We start from the raw sequence: 19532 nt of genomic DNA, 5'->3' as shown, positions 1-19532 counted from the left end.
TATTGTAAATTAACACAAATTCTTCAGAGCTAAAATTATAAATAGACAAGAAAAGAAACACCTGGATTAATTTGGGTTTGATTTAAAGAGCAATTTCACAGGAATTATTATGTAAATTATTTAAAATATGGAAAAACTAGTATGTAGTCATTTAGCTCTAAATTCTCAGTGGCTGACATAAAGCAGATCTCAGTAAATTCTTGTTGAATATGTGAATGAAAAATGCAATGCTAAGAGAGGGGAAAACTGCAAAATGTTATGTGCTCAGTAAACACAACATTGTTTAGCTATGTATGCCTATGTTAAACTAATGAACAATGTACAGATAAGTGGAAATAGAGAAAGCATTGGCATGGTGGATTTGTGGGTGGATTTCTTTCTTTTTTATTTATTTTAATATTTTTAACAGTGAATACAAACTGAGTGGAGGTATAGAATGCTCTGTAATACAATTATAGGTTCTCGTTTTTAATTTGGTAGAAGATGGGGTTTGGGTTGTCTCTTGAGACAAATCAAACCATTTCAAAATTCAGTAACCTAAAACAGCAATGGCTTATTTATTTCTAAAAATTCTGGGGTCATATATCTGGGCAGGGCCTGGTTGGCTGGTTCTTCTGTTCCAAAAGTGGTGTCCATGAAGTTGTGGTCTAATGGTGGCAAGCTTGACCTGGAAAGTCCAAGAAGCTTCACTCACCTAACACATGTTCAGCTCCCCAACATGGCCTCTCTCACTGCACATGCTGGCAACCTCATCACTCAGTATTTTATCTCTAGCTTCTTTATTGCATGGCAGTTAGCTCTTCCAGAGAGCAAAAAAGCAGAAACAACACTGCATCTTAGAGGCTAGCCTCAGAACCACACAATGTCATCTTCTGCCATCTTGGATTCAAGGACACAGAAATAGACGCCCCTCCTGACAAGAGGGTGTCATTGCAGAAAGAATGCAAGATGGGAGATACAGTTGTGGTCATCTTTGGAGAACAATCTGCCACTGAGTGCTTGAATAATGTTTTATTCTCAAAGTTGCAAAGAAACATCTTTTAAGGTCCCCTGCCTTGTGGAATAGACTCTAAGGACAGTGGTATATAAAACCTCCAGTGTTCATGTCAATCATCTCAGCTGAAATGAACAAAGAAATGAGCAGCAGCAGTCTTGAGCAGGCCAGAGGGTAACTTGAGGCACATCCAGAGACCATGAGGCTGGCTATGCAAGGACACTTTACGAGGGCTGTAAACCTGGTCTGCCCACTATGGGTTCCTGAATCTTGACCACAGTTCCCCAGCATGAGCCCCTAATTCATTCTCTCTTTCTCACTCTCTCTCCAACATTACCTGGAGGTTTTATTTTTCTCATTTGAAGTTTTATAAAAGTGATTTTTAGCATAGTTTTTTTACTGTAGCAAAATACACATAACATAAAATGTACCATCTTAACCATTTTTAAGCATGCAGTTTAATGTCATTAAATACATTTACATGCTATTTATAAAACCATCACCACCATCCATCTCCAGAACTTTTTTTATCTTCCCAGACTGAAACTCGGTATCCATTTGACACTAACTCCCCTTTCCTCTTCCCCTGAGTCCTTGGCAACTACCATTCTACTTTTTGTCTCTGTAAATTTGATGACTCTAGGGACCTCATATAAGAGAATCATACTGTATTTGTCCTTTTGTTCCTGGCTTACTTCACTTAGCATAATGTTCTTAAGGTTCATCCATGTTGTAGTATGTGTCAGAATTTCTTTCTTTTCTTAAGGCTGAATAATATTCCATTGTATGACTATACACGTTTTACTTATCCATTCAACCATCAGTGAACAGTGGGGTTGTTCTACCTTTTGGTTTTTGTGAATAATACTGCTATAAACATAGGTATTCAAATATCAAAAATGGTTTTTAAAAGATAATTAGTTAAGTCAACTAGTATTTATTGAGCATCTACTATGTGCCAGATGCTGTGCTAGATGCTGGGACTACAATAATAAATAAGACCATCTACATGTTTGGCCACCTCCTTGAAGCTTGAAGAGAGAGAGAGATAACTAAGGAGATTTCAACATGGGGAGACAGCTATTAGGACAAAAAGAATGTGAGCCCATGGGCTAGGTACCCCACCTAATCTTCTAATAAAGGCTTTCTGGATGGTATCACTTTGCACTTGAGATCTGAAAAATGGTACAAGGGTGTGGGTAGCAGACAAGTGTGAACAGGCAGAGCAGGTTAGGCAGTAACCCAGAGGCATCTGAGTCAGAGAAGAAGGTAGGGTTGGTAGACAATGAGGCTAGAGAGCCAGGTAAGAGCAGAAGATACAATGAAGGCCCTTGGGAGCCTGGCAAAAGTTTGGATTTATCCTAAAAAGAATAGGAAGTCATTGGGGTGCCTGGGTGGGTCAGTGGGTAAAGCCTCTACCTTCGGCTCAGGTCATGATCTCAAGGTCCTGGGATCAAGCCCCACGTTGGGCCCTCTGCTCAGCAGGGAGCCAGCTTCCCCCTCTCTGTCTGCCTGCCTCCACTTGTGATCTCTGTCAAATAAAAATTTAAATAAAATCCTTAAAAAATATTTTAAAAAGAATAAAATCTTTAAAAAAGAATAATAGAAAGTCATCAAAATATTTTGAGTAGAGAAGTGTCATGATCTACTATTCACTTTACACTAATATCCTATCTGTGTGTGAAAGTGGGTAGTGCAGAATAGCAGCAAAAGAACAGAGGAAGAACACTGTAAGTGGCCAGCAGATCCCATGCAGCAGATATTGGCAGGATTTTGTCTGAAAGGCCTGTGGTTCAAGACACAAACAAGGTAAGTTCAAGGTGAGCAAAAGGTCCCACACCATGTTACCTTTTCAGGCCCTCAGCTGTGGGCTCTGTAGGGATGTACCACTGTGGGCTGGACTAGACCCCAAGTCTTAGATGAGCTGGATTTTCAGGGGCAGGGAGGGGCTGTGGTTCAAGTCAGTCTTTCCTGGGTGCTGCTTGCTGATTCAGAGCAGGAGCAGAGCGAGGTGCAGGGCTCTCAACGTGGGTACTCTTCACATTCAGGGTGAGGCTAACATGAATCGGTCAGTTGGCTAGCATCCCTGGCCCGGGTGAACTAATTGCAAGTAGCACTCTCTGTGCATCAGGACAACCTGCAAGCCCAGGGCTGGGAGCTGAAGGCAGCTTCTGGAGCCCATGGCCTCTCAATTTAAAAGGGATTTTTCCCGTGGAACGGCCCCGCCCTCTCTAAATCCAATCTTTAACCAGATGCCACCTACCTAGCTTTGACACATCTGGTGCTGACAATGAGGGAAGAGGGACAGGTGAGCTTGGAAGGAATTTACGAGAGAGATGAGTCTTCTTGGCTCCTGAGCACTCTGGCATCCCCGTTTTGACAGCCTTGGAATTTCTGTAGCTATTTGGGTTATGACCTCCTCCTGGCTGCTGTTTCAGAAACCACGGGGCTTATTGTCTGGGCTCTCCATTTGTGAGAGTACACACTCCTATCATAGTCCTAGGTCTTGATCACCTCGTTTATTTCTGGGGCAATGTGTGGCATGATTTTATTTAATTCAAGCTAAGGCAGTGTGGAATACATCATCTTAAACACCTCTCTTCGCCCAAGTGGGTTATTACTTAATTACTTACTTATTCAGCTCCTTCAGGCCCTAAGGGTGCCACAGAGAAAAGAACCAAGTCCTAATGTAAACCAGTGTCACAAACCTCTTGTTCCTTTTTGTCTTTGATGAGGTGGTTTGAAGGGTGTTAACCACTTCTGATGGGTGGGGCCACCAAGGGTTTCCAGGGCAGTTTCTGCACTGCACACAGGGTGGGCCTCTGTACCTCCCTTGGTTTCCAACACTGTTCAGCTGTCTCTTTCAACTGCTCTGCTTCTGTGGCAGTGACTCCTTGCTTTGCTCAGACTCATGCACTCTGACCCTGAAAGGAGGGAGTGAGGGGGTGTCCTGATGTCCTTACTCTGATCAAAGACCTGTTCCTGAGATGATGGATGTCACCTGGAACACCTGAATTCTCATCCATGGAGCTCAGGGGACATTGTTTCCAAACTCAGCCCACTTTATGAGTACCTTGACGTGGACTTCCCATCTCCTGGCTGTCCTGGGGCTCGGGCCTTACCCCTAGCAGCACACACATCTCTGTGCTTTTGCTAGTCTTGTTGGGGGCCCTTGGGTTGCAGAGGGACCCCTCTCAGCTTTCTTTTTTTCATAAAAAACATGTTGTTGCATTGGCTGCAGGTGTTGGGTTTGACTCAGTCTCCATTTCCTCCTGCTCATCATCAGTTTCACTACTGAACAGGCCCTTTTGCTAGAGTTGGGCTGAAAACTCCCCATTCCTTGCATTTCCCTCAAGATCATCAAGGGGAATTCCTTGTCTGGTAGGAGCTGTGGGGAAACCAAAGAGCAAACTGATACCTCCTATTTAAGAGCAGGTCTGCACCTGTCTAACAAGGATACCACTGAGCCCCCGAAATACGCAGGCAGATCATATCACCTGGAGAACTTATAGTTCATAAGGCATCTGGACACTGAAGGCATGTTGCCATGCTGCTCTGGGCATGAGATCATGATCCAGCATCGAAAGATGAAGCCGTGACAGCATGAGGATGCATCTTGACTGCTGTTCTTCTCCTTGTGATGAGGGTCCTCAAGGTCAGGACCCAAATAGGTCTTCATCTGACCCATGAATAATGCACCAGTCTGATAGCTACATAGCAGGTGTGAGCCCATCGTACTAGAACGGTGTGGTATATATACAAGCAATGTACCTGAACCAGAAGCGACCATAATCATGGCATGGCATGTTTGAATGGCAACTGCTGCTGCACGATGAGGGTCCTTGCCAACAACCAAGTGCTGCATGCGGGAGAACCGCAGCTATTACTCTGATGAAGGAACTTATGTCACTGCCCTTGGCTTGATGAGTGAGGCTGACACTCCTTCAGGACACAGTCCAGACTTTCTTTCCATCATAGCATCTATAGGAGGCAAGGGAAGTAAATAAAAGATGGCATAGACTGCCAGAGGAGCAAATACACACCACACCCACAATCTAACCAGAGGACATGCTTTCTATCAAAACAGGAACATACAAGAACCATCAACAGGAAGAAGGGAGCATCCTCAACTCAACCTCTGACTCGGAATGGAGGGATGGGTGCAGGGACAGATGGAGACGCTGCTCCAGCAGCAGTGCCTATGGGATCTGTGAGGCTAGGGTCCACTGCCCTGTCTAAGGGAATGGTGGACTCTGGACAGAATACAAGCATCCCATAATCTCAGAGTCATCTTCCCTGTAGCATGGGTTTGGGCCAGTCTGAACTCCAGCCACACAGCAGCACGTGATAAGAGGAAACTCCTGCAGACAATCAGGAGCAGGTGGGAGGATTGCTTCACCACTTCCCGCAGCCTTGTCCTATGGAACCAGAGGTCCTGAGAGCCCAGCCCATGTGTGGCAGGCACTGCCGTCCCACTCTTCTCTCATAGGACTAGGATTGTGAGCTGGGTACACAGCTTCCCTTAATGAGACTGCATTTCCCAACCTCTCCTGCTGTCAGAAACACTCCGGTCAACGGGATGTGAGCAGGTGAGGTGGCAACTTCCGGATCCTCCTTCCCTCTCCTTTTCCCCATTCTCACTCGCTGAAATGCTGTCCCCAGATGCAGAGAAGGGCCTTCCCCCAGGAACAGAAGCATAGAAGGAGTCTGGCCTCCTGAAGACTTCCGAAACAGAGTCTCCATACCCGTTTGAACTTCTACAGGCAACAGAAATACAGTGTCTAAGTCAGCATTCTTCTGGATGTCTCTGCCCCAGCCGGACTAACATCCAACTAATATCTGACCCAAGAATAGGTGGAATCAGGTAATTTCAGAGAACCAAGAGAATGTACAACAAGTGGCTGAGAAAGGTCAAGGACAATAGGAGGTTGGAAAAAAAAAAATCATACAATTGCTGCAGGGGGAGCGGTCTGTGAACCCTTAGCGGCCACTACCAACTATGGCTCCAGAAGACCAAATGCTAGGGAGGGAGGTAGAAGATCACGCCCGGGCCTGTGCTGCTCCTGGTGCTCCTGCCAAAGTGTCCTGAGGTGGGCGTCGATTTTCACAGGTGGCTTGGGACCCGTAAGGGCATGCCCTTGGGAGTCCCCCTCCATGAGGGCTGAGGAGGAACACTCCAAGAAATGCACAGAAACAGAAAAAGTCATGCTCAGGTTCCTGCAAGGAAACTGCCAGGCAAACAGCCGTCCCCTGATCAACTGTGGATAGGGCAAAATGCATCTCCGGTTCCCACCTTCTGGAGAGCAGAAGGATGGCTAGGCCATCCCAGCCCCCACACATGAACTCACCTGGGATTTGTACAAAACAGGAGGTTCTGGGTTCTCAGGGTTTGGTAGCCTAAAAACAGTGTAGGAAGCAGGCCTATGTTCCTCCCACCCCTAGCCTGGAAGATTCCTCATTCTCTGTTGACTGCTGAGAATAATGAACTTCAGGTGTGACTCCACCGGGAACAAGGAGGCACCAGGTCGCTGGGTCTAATCACACCGACTGTAACCTTGATCTCACACGTGTCCTTGCTGTTTCCTCACGAAAAAAGGAAACAGAAAAAGGAAGAATGGGAGGAAGGGTGGGATGGAGAAACCTTAGCTGGGACCTCGTTTACAGGTTCTTATGCTGTGCACTGCACAACATCAGGGGGCGCCGTTCACCGAGATTCTAGTACTGATAGTGTTTCCTGGAAGTGGGCATTGTGCAACCATGACCCCGGGTGAATCCAATGCTCGCTGTCAAGGTCCCCAACCCAGCTCCGTAGAGATGCCTGGCTCAGTGCTCAGAGTCCTAGCGACCGCCTTGGAGTTCAGACTGGGTAGAGAAGGGGAGACCATTGGGCTGGGAGGCTGGAGACAGGAGGGCTCAAGGACTCAAGGCCCCAGGAGGCAGTGAGGCATGGAGAGCATGCTTCAAAACTGATATACTCAATTCATGTGCCCCCCAAAACCCTGCTATGTGACCTTGGGTAGATTAGCAATTTCTCAAGGCACCTGGATGGCTCAGTCGGTGAAGTGTCTGATTCCTGATTTCGGCTCAGCTCATGATCTCAGGGCTGTGAGGTGGAGCCCTAGGTCTGGCTCCTCAGCATGGACCCTGCTTGTGATTCTTTCTCTCTCTATCTCTCTCTCTCCCATCTGTCCCTTACCTGACCCCATTCTCATATGCTCTCTCTCTTTTAAAAAAGAAAGCAAAAAATTAGTAATCTCTCCCAACTTGTTAGCTCTTCTATGATATGCCCACCTCACAGGGTGCTATAAGGATTAAATGACACAGCTGGGGGAAGCCAGGCCCCGGCCTGGCACTTGGTCTGCACTCGGCAAACTCCATTTACAGTCCCATCTGCTCCTACCCAGCCTTTGGGTTTCCTGAACTTGTCTGTTTGTATAGCTGCTCTATACAAACCTGGAACTACAGTCGATGAGCAGTGGGCCAGAGTGTACAGACACACAGGTCTATGGCAGGTGGAGGAAAGGGGTGGCAGCCACCCCAAGTTCCACTCAGCATGGTACCCCTTCAAGCCACCTCCCAAGTCTTTGCTTTCCTGTGATTTTAAGACCTCGTAAATTAAGTCTGCCCTGTGGGAGCTCCACAGCACCAGCACCCACATTCTTCTTGGGATCTGACTTCTGTCCCCACAACCCACCCCGCGTCTGTATTCTCCAAGGTCACGGGGAACCCCTTGAACTCTCAGTCAGTTGGCCTTCCTTAGTCTAGTGCTCCATGTGGAGTTTGACTCACAGAGCTCAAGAAATCTTTGTAAATTCAGATGTCTCTCTTTCCTGAATATCACCACTTCAACCAGGTGGCCACGCTTAGCATTGGTAATGGGAACAGTTATGCAGCCCTGGGACGATGGAGAAGCACAAACTGTACACTTTAGATAGGGGATTGTATGGTCTGTGAATGCCTTAATAAAGCAATGAAAAAGTAAATAAAAGTCAAAAAATAAAGTAAATAATAGTGGGAACAACCTGACCTTATTGGGTTTCCCAATGCAGTATCATATAAAACATACAGCATTGCCTGGGGGTTATTCTGACCAAAAAGATTTAACCTGAATAAAATCAAGCCTTTTGGACTCACTTCCAGTTTACAGGAAGTGTGAGGAATAGAACAAATCATGCAGGGTACCTTGGTGACTGTCTGTTAAGCGTCTGCCTTCAGCTCAGGTCATGATCCCAGTATCCTAGGATTGAGTACCATGTCAGACTCGCTGCCCATCGAAGAGTTTGCTTCTCTCTCCCCCTCTGCCACCCACCACCCACCCTTGTGCTCTCTCTCTTTCTCAAATAAATAAATCAAAATAAGTAAATAAATAAATATCATGCCAAGAGACACTACAAGGAAGTTGTAAGACAAATATAAAAATGTGGAATATTCTGCAGCTCCTGCGTGACTCAGCCGGTTAAGCAGTCTGCTTTCAGCTCAGGTCATGATCCCAAGGTCCTGGGACTGAGCCCCAGCTTCTTCCTCTGCCTGCCATTCTGCCTGCTTGTGCTCTCTTTCAAATAAATAAATAAAATATTTTTTTAATGTGGAATATTCAATGTAATCTTTTAAAAGGCAAGGGAAATGTTCCAGATATAAAGAGATCAGCCACATGCAATATGTGAAACTTGAATGAACCAAGATTTTGAAAAATCCTCGGTAAAAGCATTTAGCGGCACAACTGGAGAAATTCAACCATGATCTGAATATTAAGGAGTTAGTGTTCACTATCTTAGGTGTCATAAAGACATCTCGTTGATGCAGTGAGCTGTCCTTACTCCGAGGAGGTTTCTGCTGAAAAATTTGGGGTCCAACTATCATGATGTCTCCACCTGCCAAACATCTCTAAACATACATGGAGAGAGGTAAAGCAAATATGACAGAGCGTTAACAAGTATTGAACTGGAGGTGGGGGATAGGCTTAGTAGTACTATGCTTCAACTTTTTCTTAGGTTTGAATTTTTGTAATAAAATGCAGAACAGAGTGATTTATTTCATTTTTTTCCTTTCCTTGTTCCCTGCCACCACGTTAGATAGTTCAGCACCTCATAGGTGGACAGGGGTGACAACACAGAGCCACCTTCTCTGGGGCACTGGCCCTCATCTCTCCGCACAGCGAGCCATCCACACCTGCATGAACTGGTAGCCTGCAGCCTTCTGAGCACATGGCTACTGCTAGAGCAGGCACCGCCCTCCTTGCCATCTAGTCATTGTCTGTCTTCCCTACATACCAGGAAGTTCCTAGAGGGCAGAGACTATATCCCTCCACTTGTGGGTCCCCTGAACACAGAGCCTGGCACAGTGTAATGGTCAAGAAATCTCAACTAAGGGGTGTCTGGGTGGCTCAGTCGTTAAATGTCTGCCTTAGGCTCAGGTCATGATCCCGCATCAGACTCCCTGCTCAGCTAGAAGCCTGCTTCTCCCTTTCTCTCTCCCACTCCCCCTGCCTGTGATCCCTCTCTTGCTGTGTCTTTCTCTGTCAAATAAATAAATAAAATATTTTAAAATTTAAAAAAAGAAATCTCAACTAAATGAAAGATTGGATGGATGCATGGATGCAAGGATGGATGGATGAACAAAAAAGCAGACGAAGGACTGGGCAGGTCTTCTAGCACTCAGGCCCTGCCGCTCCAGCCCACCTTCTATGGCACTGTCAGATGAGTCAGTGGAGCCAAAGTTCAGACAGAGGCACTCCCTGCACAGCACTCCCAATGGCTTCTTGCACTGACTGAAGCAGCCTGACTCTCCCACTATAACCCCTACATGATCCAGTCACATTTGATTGCTTGCACTCCCGGGAAAAACTCTATGCCTTTCCTTTCAGTGTTTCCTGTGCTAAAATGCCCTTCTGTCCTGCCCACTCTCTGACATCTCAAAACTTTCTTAAAAATCTATTTCATCATAAAATCTTTAAGATGCCAACAAACAGACAGGACTTTTCACCACTCTGGAAATCAATTTGATTAGGTAATGGTATATTCTCTTAAATTTTTATTCTGCCAGCTAAGGACAGAATTCTTCAAGAGTAATTAAAATCTATGTCTTGGGAAAATATATTCACAAGCTTGGATACCTGGGTTTTCTAGGCATCTTGAACTCCAGCCATGAAAACAGTACCTACGCTCATCAAACTCCTAAAAAAACAGACTTACATTTCTTTCCAACTGAACCATCCAAAGCACTTAAACTCCTTTCCTAGACCTTGGTAAGTCTTAAAGATTCCATAAATCAAATTATCTAAAATCTAAACACATTACAAAAGTAATCAGACTCTTTTTTTTTTCAAGATAGATTTATTTATATATTTATTTATTTATTTATTTATTTGAGAGAGAGAGAGAGAGATTGTGAGCAAGGAGGAGGGGCAGAGGGAGAGGAAGAGAGAGAGAATCTCAAGCAGACTCCCTGCTCAGTGCAGAGCCTAACCTGGGGCTCCATCTCATGACCCTGAGATCAAGATCTGAGCCAGAACTAAGAGTCAGATGCTTGACTGACTCAGCCACGCAGGCTTCCCTGAAAGCAATCAGATTCTTTTTTTTTTTTTTTTAAGATTTTATTTATTTATTTGACAGAGAGATCACAGGTAGGCAGAGAGGCAGGCAGAGAGAGAAGGGGAAGCAGGCTTCCTGCTGAGCAGAGAGCCCGATGCAGGACTCGATCCCAGGACCCTGAGATTATGACCTGAGCTGAAAGCAGAGGCTTAACCCACTGAATCACCCAAGCGCCCCAGCAATCAGATTCTTAAACACATTTCAAATTACATCTCGTTGATGCAGTGAGCTGTCCTTACTCCGAGGAGGTAAGGACATTATCATTCAACTCTTTATATATTTCAAAATAACTCACAAGTTTGATATCAAATTCTCTTAGAGGTTTTAAATCACTATAGCAAGTATATTACGTCAGACTCTCTAACACGACATTCTCCTACAAATTTCAAATTCCTTAAGAAAGAACACAGACCAAAAAAAAAGAAGAAGAAAGAAAGAAAGAAAAGAAAAGAAAAGAAACAATACATACAAATTACTACAATGATTTCCAAAATATTTTTAAACCTAACCTTGCCAATATTTGGTATTGTTAGTATGCTCAACTTTAGCTGTTCTGGTAGGTATATAGTGGTTTTTCATTGTGGCTTTAATCTGTATTTCCTTAATGAATAAGGATGGTCAGCACTTTCTCATGTGCTTATTGGCTACTCATACATACCTTAGTTTTTGAAGTGTCTATTGAAATGCCTTGCCTATTTTTAAAAATTGAGTTCTTTTTACTATTAAGAAGTTCTTTACATGTTCTGAATATCAATTCTTTGTCAAATGTATGTCTTGCAAAATATATTTCCCTGTTCATGTCATATCTTCTCATTTCCTTAACAGTGTGTTTAATAAATAGAAGTTTTTAATATTCATTATATTTCATTTATCATATATTTTTTGTGGTTATTATTTTCTGCATCCTAAGAAACCTTCATCTATTTCCAAGTCACCAAGACATTCTCTTCTGTTTTTTTTCTAGAGGCAGTACAATTTTCGCTGTTATGTTTAGATCTACAATCCCTCTTGAATTAATTTTTATGTATGGTGTAAGTGGGGTGGGAATACACTCTTTTCTATAGAGATCCCCAGCTGTTTCAGTATCATTCCTTAAAAGACTCCTTTCCCCATTTAATTGCTTTGGCATCTTGTCAAAAATCAAATGGCCATGTAAGTGTGCATGATTTCTGGAATCTCTATGTCCCATTGACTTATTTCTTAGTCCTTATGCCAGCACCAACCAACAGTTTTGATTGCTGTAGCTTTGGAAAATGTCTTAAAGTCCAAGAGTATAAGTTTCCCAAGTTTATTCTTTCCCAAGACTGCTTTGGATATTCTGGGTCCTTGGAATTTCCATATAAATTTTAGAATCAACTTGTCAATCCCCATAAAGAAGCCTACGTGGATTCAGAATGAGAAATATTCTGCAAACTTTTTTATATTTTACTTCCTTTACTATGACCACTATTCTCTACCCATGTTATTGACAAGCACTTACACAAAATTCTATACCTCTCATCACATCTTTCATAAATGAAAATGACTTCTAAGCCTCTGATTCTTTTGACTCATCTTGTGCAATTTCCCCCAGAATTATTGTTGTTCCATCATTTATATCCCTTCCCTCTCTTTCTTCAAATCTCAATGCTCCCTTTTTAAAATAAAAATTAAACAATTATCCTCAGATGTAATGATTCCCTGCTCTGGCTTCATGTAAGAGAAAGAACCCTCATCGAGGTGTTCAGAACTTCTAACTTCTTTACCAAGCTTACCACCTGGTTCCCTCTGTCCTAGGCTCTGTCACAAACTGTGATTTCAGACCAGTGATTCACTTGGTCAGTTTACTTACCGCTAAGGGAAAAGATTATTAGACTAAATCAATGTTGTGGTTTAGTTGTTGTGCTTGTGGTGGTTTTATTTTTGTTGTTAATACTAAAATCCCCTTAAGAATCAGATGAAATTCATGAATTCTCTTTCCAGGGAAAGAGACATAAACAAACATTTTGCAAATTATTTCTGAGTGTTTATAAACTTCCTAGAACTTATCCATGGACTTTAGCTTAACAATCCCTGGACTGAATGCCTTTAAAAAACAATTTTTTTGTAATAACTCTTTCTTGTTCTAATTTGAATCTGTCTTAGAAATAGAGGAAAAGCAGCAATTTCCATCCTTGCTAAGAACATGTGTCTGAGAAGAATGGTGCTGACATCCCGCAGGTATATTCTGGTGATTGGGATTCTGGGAAGTTCCTCTGCCTAGAAGGTAAGTGATAAAGGCAAGAAATCCCAGTACATCTGTTTCTGCCTCGCAGAAAGCAAAGCTAATAATTTATAGAATTTGATGGAACTCTCTGCTTAAGTAGTATTTCTCTATCTTTCAATCTGCTCCATAAAATGTGACCAATATGCTCAACAACTTAGAACTCTTCTGCTAAATTTAGTTGGAAATGCTGTATTGAATTTAAAAATATATGTTGCAAATAAAATATTTTAATGTCATAACAACAGTTAAAGATTAGGTAAAGTGGAAATTGTATTGAAGACATCATTATGAACTCCTACTTTTAAAAAGTATAATAGTCTCCCCCTTATCCACAGGGATATATTCCAAGACCCCCAGTGGATGCCTGAAACCAAGGATAGTACCAAACCCTATGTATCTATTTTTTCCTCTACATACTTATGATAAAGTTTAATTTATAAACTAGTTACAGTAAGAGATTAACAACAATAGCTAAATAAAAATAGAACAATTACAACAATATGCTGTAATAAAAGTTTTGAAAATATTTATTGTACTCACTCTTCTTCTTCTTGTGTTGATGTGAGACGATAAAATGCCTGTTTGATGAGAGGAAATGAGGGAAATGACACAGGCATTGAGATAAAATGTCGAGCTACTATTGGGCGACTGGTGCCTCAGTCAGTTAAGCGTCTGCCGTCAGTTCAGGTCATGATCCTGGGATGGAGTCCCACATTGCATCAAGGTCCCTTCTCAATGGGGAGTCTGCTTCTCCCTATCCCTCTCTCCCTCCACCCCACCACCACACTCACACTCTCTCTCTCTCTCTGTCTCAAATAAATAAAATCTTTTTAGAAAAAAATGTCAGGCTACTATGGCCCTTCTGACCAAATTTCAGAAGAAGGATTATCTGTTTCTGGACCACAGTCCCTGAATGGGGTCTCTAATATATCAATGAAACAACCAACGTTTGGTGAAAAGTAGCTGATTCCATCTTTGTGGCCTAAAATGCTTTATTTCCAGGTAATGAGATGCTTCAGACCATTTGGGGCAACACTGAGGAGACGAGAGCAAGTTTAAAGGATCTTTTGTTGGCTGAGATACTACAGTTTGAATAAAAAGGAAATAATCATTACATTTCATTGGAACAAATCTGAGAAAAATCATGAACCTATAATGATACTCCAGAAGGAGAAAAACAGGAAGTGCCCTAGGAGAAAATTTCAACTCATGAAAATGACCTTTATAGTGATGGTTGTGTTATTCTCTTTCTTATCACCTTGGCATTAATATTAATTGTATTGCACTGACATTGCTTATTATGTCAAGAAATTGTTAAATGCATTTATTTGTTTAAAAAGATCAAACTTGGGTGCCTGGGTGGCTCAGTCATTAAGTGTCTGCCTTGGGCTCAGGTCATGATCCCAGGGTCCTGGGATGGAGCCCCACATCAGGCTCCTTGCTCAGCAGAAAATCTGCTTCTCCTTTTCCCTCTCCCTCCACCCCTGCTTGTGTTCCCTCTCTCCCTGTCTCTCTCTCTGTCAAATAAATGGATAAAAATCTTAAAAAAAATAAAATAAAAATATCAAACTTGGAGTGTCTGGCTGTTTCGGTCAGTGGAGCACACAACTCTTGACGTCAGGGTTGTGAGTTTGAACCCCATGTTGGGTGTAGAGAATACTTAAAATTTTTTTTAATTTAATAAAATTAATAAAAAGCTCAAACTTTATAGTTAGAAGGGTAACTGACCCTAATGATCATAGGAGAGATACCTACAAATGACTTCAAAGTAAGAGTTGATAAAGGAAAGAAATATTAGAAGGGTGTGGAATCCAATCCAGCAGTAGAGTAATTAGCTACAATCTGGATGCGGGGTTCATTACCTCATCAACTCAAATCAGGAGTACAGAAGCTATGAAAGAGATTCTGTCAGAAAGTGAGCACAGTCCCAGTTTCAGTGGGAAAACTCTGGCCTGAAAAGGCCTATTACAAATAAGAAGGATTTCAGTTTAAATATCAGTTTGCTTTCGCAACGCTAAGAAACACCCAAACTTAGTGACTAAAATTATCTCTTATTATTTCTCTTCATTCTGTGGGTCAGTTGAACAGCTCTTCTGGTCCGGTCTGGTTCCAGCTATGCTAATGGTCAGGCTGAATGGTCAAGGTCAGGTGGTTGAAAGGTTACTCCATATGGTCTCTCATCCTCCACTAGATTTGCCTGGACTTCCTTACGTGGGAGTCTAAGCTTCCAAACACAGCAGGAGAGAGCAAACCACAGTGTGTTACTTATGCTATTGTCCCATTGGTCAAAGCAATTCCAATGACCATGCTCAGAGTAAGAATGAGAGAGGATTACTCAAGAAGGTATGAAGAAATCAGGATACAAACCATTACTGCAATAACCTCTTGGAGTTTGTTAACAATGAGATTTGCAAGTGTTGCTTAAATGCTTAGAAATGCTTTGTTTGTCAAATTTATAAGTCTACTTAGTTAGCATTAGAAATGTTTAAGAGAAGCAGACACATAAAATTTGTAATATGGTTTGAAATATCTAAGGAAATATAATTAATCAACTTTTGAGTACTGTTAAATGTTTAACGGCAATTTAAGCTTAAATTTATGAGTTAACTGCACATGAATCAAAGAACAAGTAAAAGTGATAGTTCTTATTTTAAAGGAACATTACTAAATTAATACATGTACTAGCAAGATTTCCAAGTTTAATTTAAAAGCTTGAGGAAAAATTGGGACTTAAATTTCATAACTCAGTTTAAGTGAGTAATAATTGAGACACCAATATTATAAATAATTTTCTTGCACACAAAAATCTCTCTCAGACTTATTAAACCTCAGCAAACACATTTATTCAACAGTTCATTCAAAATATATTTGTTGATCATCTGCTCTGAGATAGGTGCTTTCTAGACACAGGCAGAAAATGACTCCCAGGCCCTCCTTCTTTCATTGAGATTATACACTTGCAGAAAATACAGGGAGATAATAGACAAATACCAGTCAATCAGAGACTATTTCCTTATCTTCTGACTCTCTCATCTTCTTCATGGCAAAAACCACTCCCTCCACTCCATCATCAACCAGTAATAGAAGCAGGGGTGTTTTCTCTCTTCTCCAGCCATCCAAGATGCCAAAAGGAAAGAAGGAGAAGGGGTGGAAGGGGGCCCCAATTCCTGATGTTGTGAAGAAGCAGGGGCCAAGGAGGTAGTCAGTGTCCTGTTTGAGAAAAGACTCAAGAATTTTGGCATCAGACAGGACATGCAGCCCAAAAGGGACCTCACCCACTTTGTCAAATGCCCCCACTACATCCAGCTGCAGCGGCAAAGGGCTATTCTCTATAAACGTCTAAAAGTGCCTCCCAGGATTAACCAGTTCATTCAGGCCTTGGCCTGCCAAACAGCTACTCAGCTGCCTAAGCAGATCCACAGATACCAAAGGCAAAGCAAGAGAAGAAGCAGAGATTGTTGGCCCTAGCTGAGTAGAAAGCTACCAGCAAAGAAGTTGTCCCCCCTAAGAGGCCACCTGTCCTTAAAGCCTTAAAGGGTTACTACTCTCACCACCTTGGTGGAAAACAAGAAGGCTCAGCTGGTAGTGATTGCACATTATGTGAATCCCATTAAGCTGCTTGTCTTCCTGCCTGCCCTGTGTCGTAAGATGGGGCTTCCCTACTGCATTATCAAGGGGAAGGTCAAGCCAGGGCTTCTGTCGACGGGAAGAACTGCACCACTGTCACCTTCACTCAGGTTAACTCAGAAGACAAAGGAGCTCTGGCTAAGCTGGTGGAAGCCATCAGGACCAATTACAATGACAGATTTTATGAGATCTACTGCCACTAGGGAGGCAATGGTCCTACGTCTGAAGCTGATGGCTTGTATCACCAAAAGCTGGGAAATGCAAAGGCTAAAGAACTGACCACCAGACTGGGCTGAGTGGACAGTGTTAAATTTTCTGTACATAAAAGTAATAAAAAGTTCTGTTTCAGCCAGTGGAGGGGTGGAGGGGAAGCAGGAGCTTCTTCTCTTTTTCCATAACCAAAGACACCACCAAGTTTTTCAATTCCTGCCTGACACCCTACCACTCCTTTCACAGTCAATGAATCCACAAATGCCTACTTCCTCAGAAAGAGGCTCTGTCTGGGCAGAGAAGAAGGGAAGAGAGAAAAGTAAGAGCGCAGAGAACAAATAACAGATGAACAAAGCAATCCAGTGATGCACTCAGGAAGTAATTATTTAACACATCACACCCTGAAATACACTTGAGGGTGAGAGGAACACAGTGGTGAGGAAGCCAGGAGCTTTGCTGGAAGGAGGGCTCAGTCGTGCAGGCAATATTCTATTCAATTGAAGACACCCACTTTTTTTTTACATTTTATAAAAACTTTCATATTTATTTATATATGTATTTTATTTAAATAATCTCTATACCCAATGTGGGGCTCAAGCTCATGACCCCAAGAACAAGAGTCCCACACTCCTCTGACTGAGTCAGCCAGGTCCCCTACATCTTATAATCTTTCAAATTGCACTTTATCTTATGCTGGTGATGCTTTCCCCTGGTTGAAATGCAATAGCAATAGCACAGAGCAGCATCGCATCCTGAGAGCTGTGGCAGAGCCTTGGCCAATCAGAATAGGAGTCAAGTCAGGCTGCAACATTAAAGCTGCCTGGAAACACTAAAAAAAAAAAAAAAAAAAAAAAAAAGCCTCGATTCCAGCCCAGACCAACTAAATTAGTATTGGAGAGGGTGCAGCTGGACATTGATAGTTTTTAAAGCACCTCATGTAGCAAGGGAAACCAAAACAAAAGTGAACTATTGGGACTTCATCAAAATAAAAAGCTTCTGCACAGCAAACGAAACAATCAGTGAAACTAAAAGGCAGCCTATGGAATGGGAGAAGATATTCGTAGATGACATATCAGATATTGGGCTAGTATCCAAAATCTATAAAGAACTTATCAAAGTCTACACCCCCAAAATTAAAAATCCAGTCAAGATATGGGCAGAAAATATGAACAGGCATTTCTCCAAAGAAGACATACAGATGGCCAACAGACACATGAAAAATGCCTAACATCAATCAGCATCAGGGAAATGCAAATCGAAACCACAATGAGATGTCAATTCACGCCAATCAGAATGGCTAAAATTAACAAGTCAGGAAACAACAAATGTTGGCAAGTATGTGAAGGAAGGGGAACCGTCTTGCACTGTTGGTGGGAATGCAAGCTGGTGCAACCACTCTGGAAAACAATATGGAGGTTCCTCAAAAAGTTAAAAATAGAGCTAACCTACAACCCAGCAATTGCACTTCTGGGTATTTACCCAAGGGATACAAACATAGTGATTTGAAGGGGCACATGCATCCCAATTTTTATAGCAGCAATGTCCACAAGAGCCAAAATATGGAAAGAGCCCAGATGTCCATCAGCAGATGAATGAATAAAGATGTGGTTCATATGCACAATGGAATATTACCCAGCCATCAAAAATAGTGAAATCTTGCCATTTGCAACAACATGAATGGAACTAGAGTGTATTATGCTGAGTGAAATCAGTCAGAGAAAGATGAACACTATATGATCTCACTTGTATGGAATTTAAGAAACAAAATTGATGAACAGCAGGGAGGAAAAAATAAAACAAGATGAAAGTTAAGAAGGAGCCAAATCATAAAAGACTCTTAGTCATAGGAGACAAAGAGAGGGTTGCTGGAGGGGCGGTGGGTGAGGGGATGGGGTAACTGGATGATAGGCATTAAGGAAGGCATGTGATGTTGTATACAAGTGATGAATCACTAAATTTTACCCCTGAAACTAACAATACACTCTATGTTAACTAATTTGAATTTAAAGTTAAAGATAAATAAATAAAGCATCTCATGTGATTCTCACATGTAGCCAGTGTTGAAAACCATGGTGGCAAGTTCAAACTAGGCTATATATACACATTTCGAAGGGCATGCCTCTATGGAAGCTTTGGGGCAGTGGTTAGCAAACTAGAGCCTGCAGCCCAAATCTGGCTTGCTTTTTACCACCCCAGGGACTGAGATGAATTTTACATTTTTAAATAATGGGGAAGGAGAATATCAAAAAAGGAGTAATATTTGGGGACATGTAAAAATTACATGGAATTCAAATATAAGTGTCCATAAATAATATTTTACTGGAACCAGTGACCCTTAGTTTATATATTGCCTACAGCAGCTTTTGTGCTCCTACGTCAGAGTGAAACAGCTGGACAGAGGCCATATGGCAAAGTCTAAAATATTCATTGTCTGGCCTTTTACAGAAAAGATTTGATGACCCCAGCTTGAAGGAAATGGATTTCTGGAACCTCGACAGCTCTGTGTCCTCTCCCAAGAACTTACCTGCCTAGGAAGATACCAGATGTCAAGGGGTCCTGTATGGGAGGCATCTTTTCCTTTCTCACCTCTTTTTCACATTTGCCCTTCTCCCACTTCTAAAAGAAGACCTCTCCCCAGCCCTAAGAGTGTAAAAACCTCCTAAGCACTAAATTAAAAGAACCTCCCCCAAACACTGGTACGTAATGGGGTTCTAGTGACATTTTGTTTTCAGGTCAGGAGGATTCCAAATATTGCATTACCAAAGCCAAAGGAAGACCCAGTCAAGTTGTTAGCTGCCAAACCATTGAAAATATGTGGTGACAGAAGGCTATGTGATTTTTGGCATGTAACTCAGAAGGGGTCCAA

The 19532-nt window shown here is 42.3% G+C and overlaps 1 pseudogene; it reads left to right on the top strand.

Moving 5' to 3' along the window:
• The first annotated feature begins 15944 nt into the window (after positions 1-15944).
• Positions 15945-16752, top strand: LOC131839910 (large ribosomal subunit protein eL8-like; annotated as a pseudogene).
• Positions 16753-19532: the final 2780 nt, after the last annotated feature.

Source organism: Mustela lutreola, chromosome 8 (genome assembly GCF_030435805.1).
Source record: "Mustela lutreola isolate mMusLut2 chromosome 8, mMusLut2.pri, whole genome shotgun sequence".
NCBI classification, from domain to species: domain Eukaryota; kingdom Metazoa; phylum Chordata; class Mammalia; order Carnivora; family Mustelidae; genus Mustela; species Mustela lutreola.
This window is presented reverse-complemented; position numbering and strand designations above follow the sequence as displayed.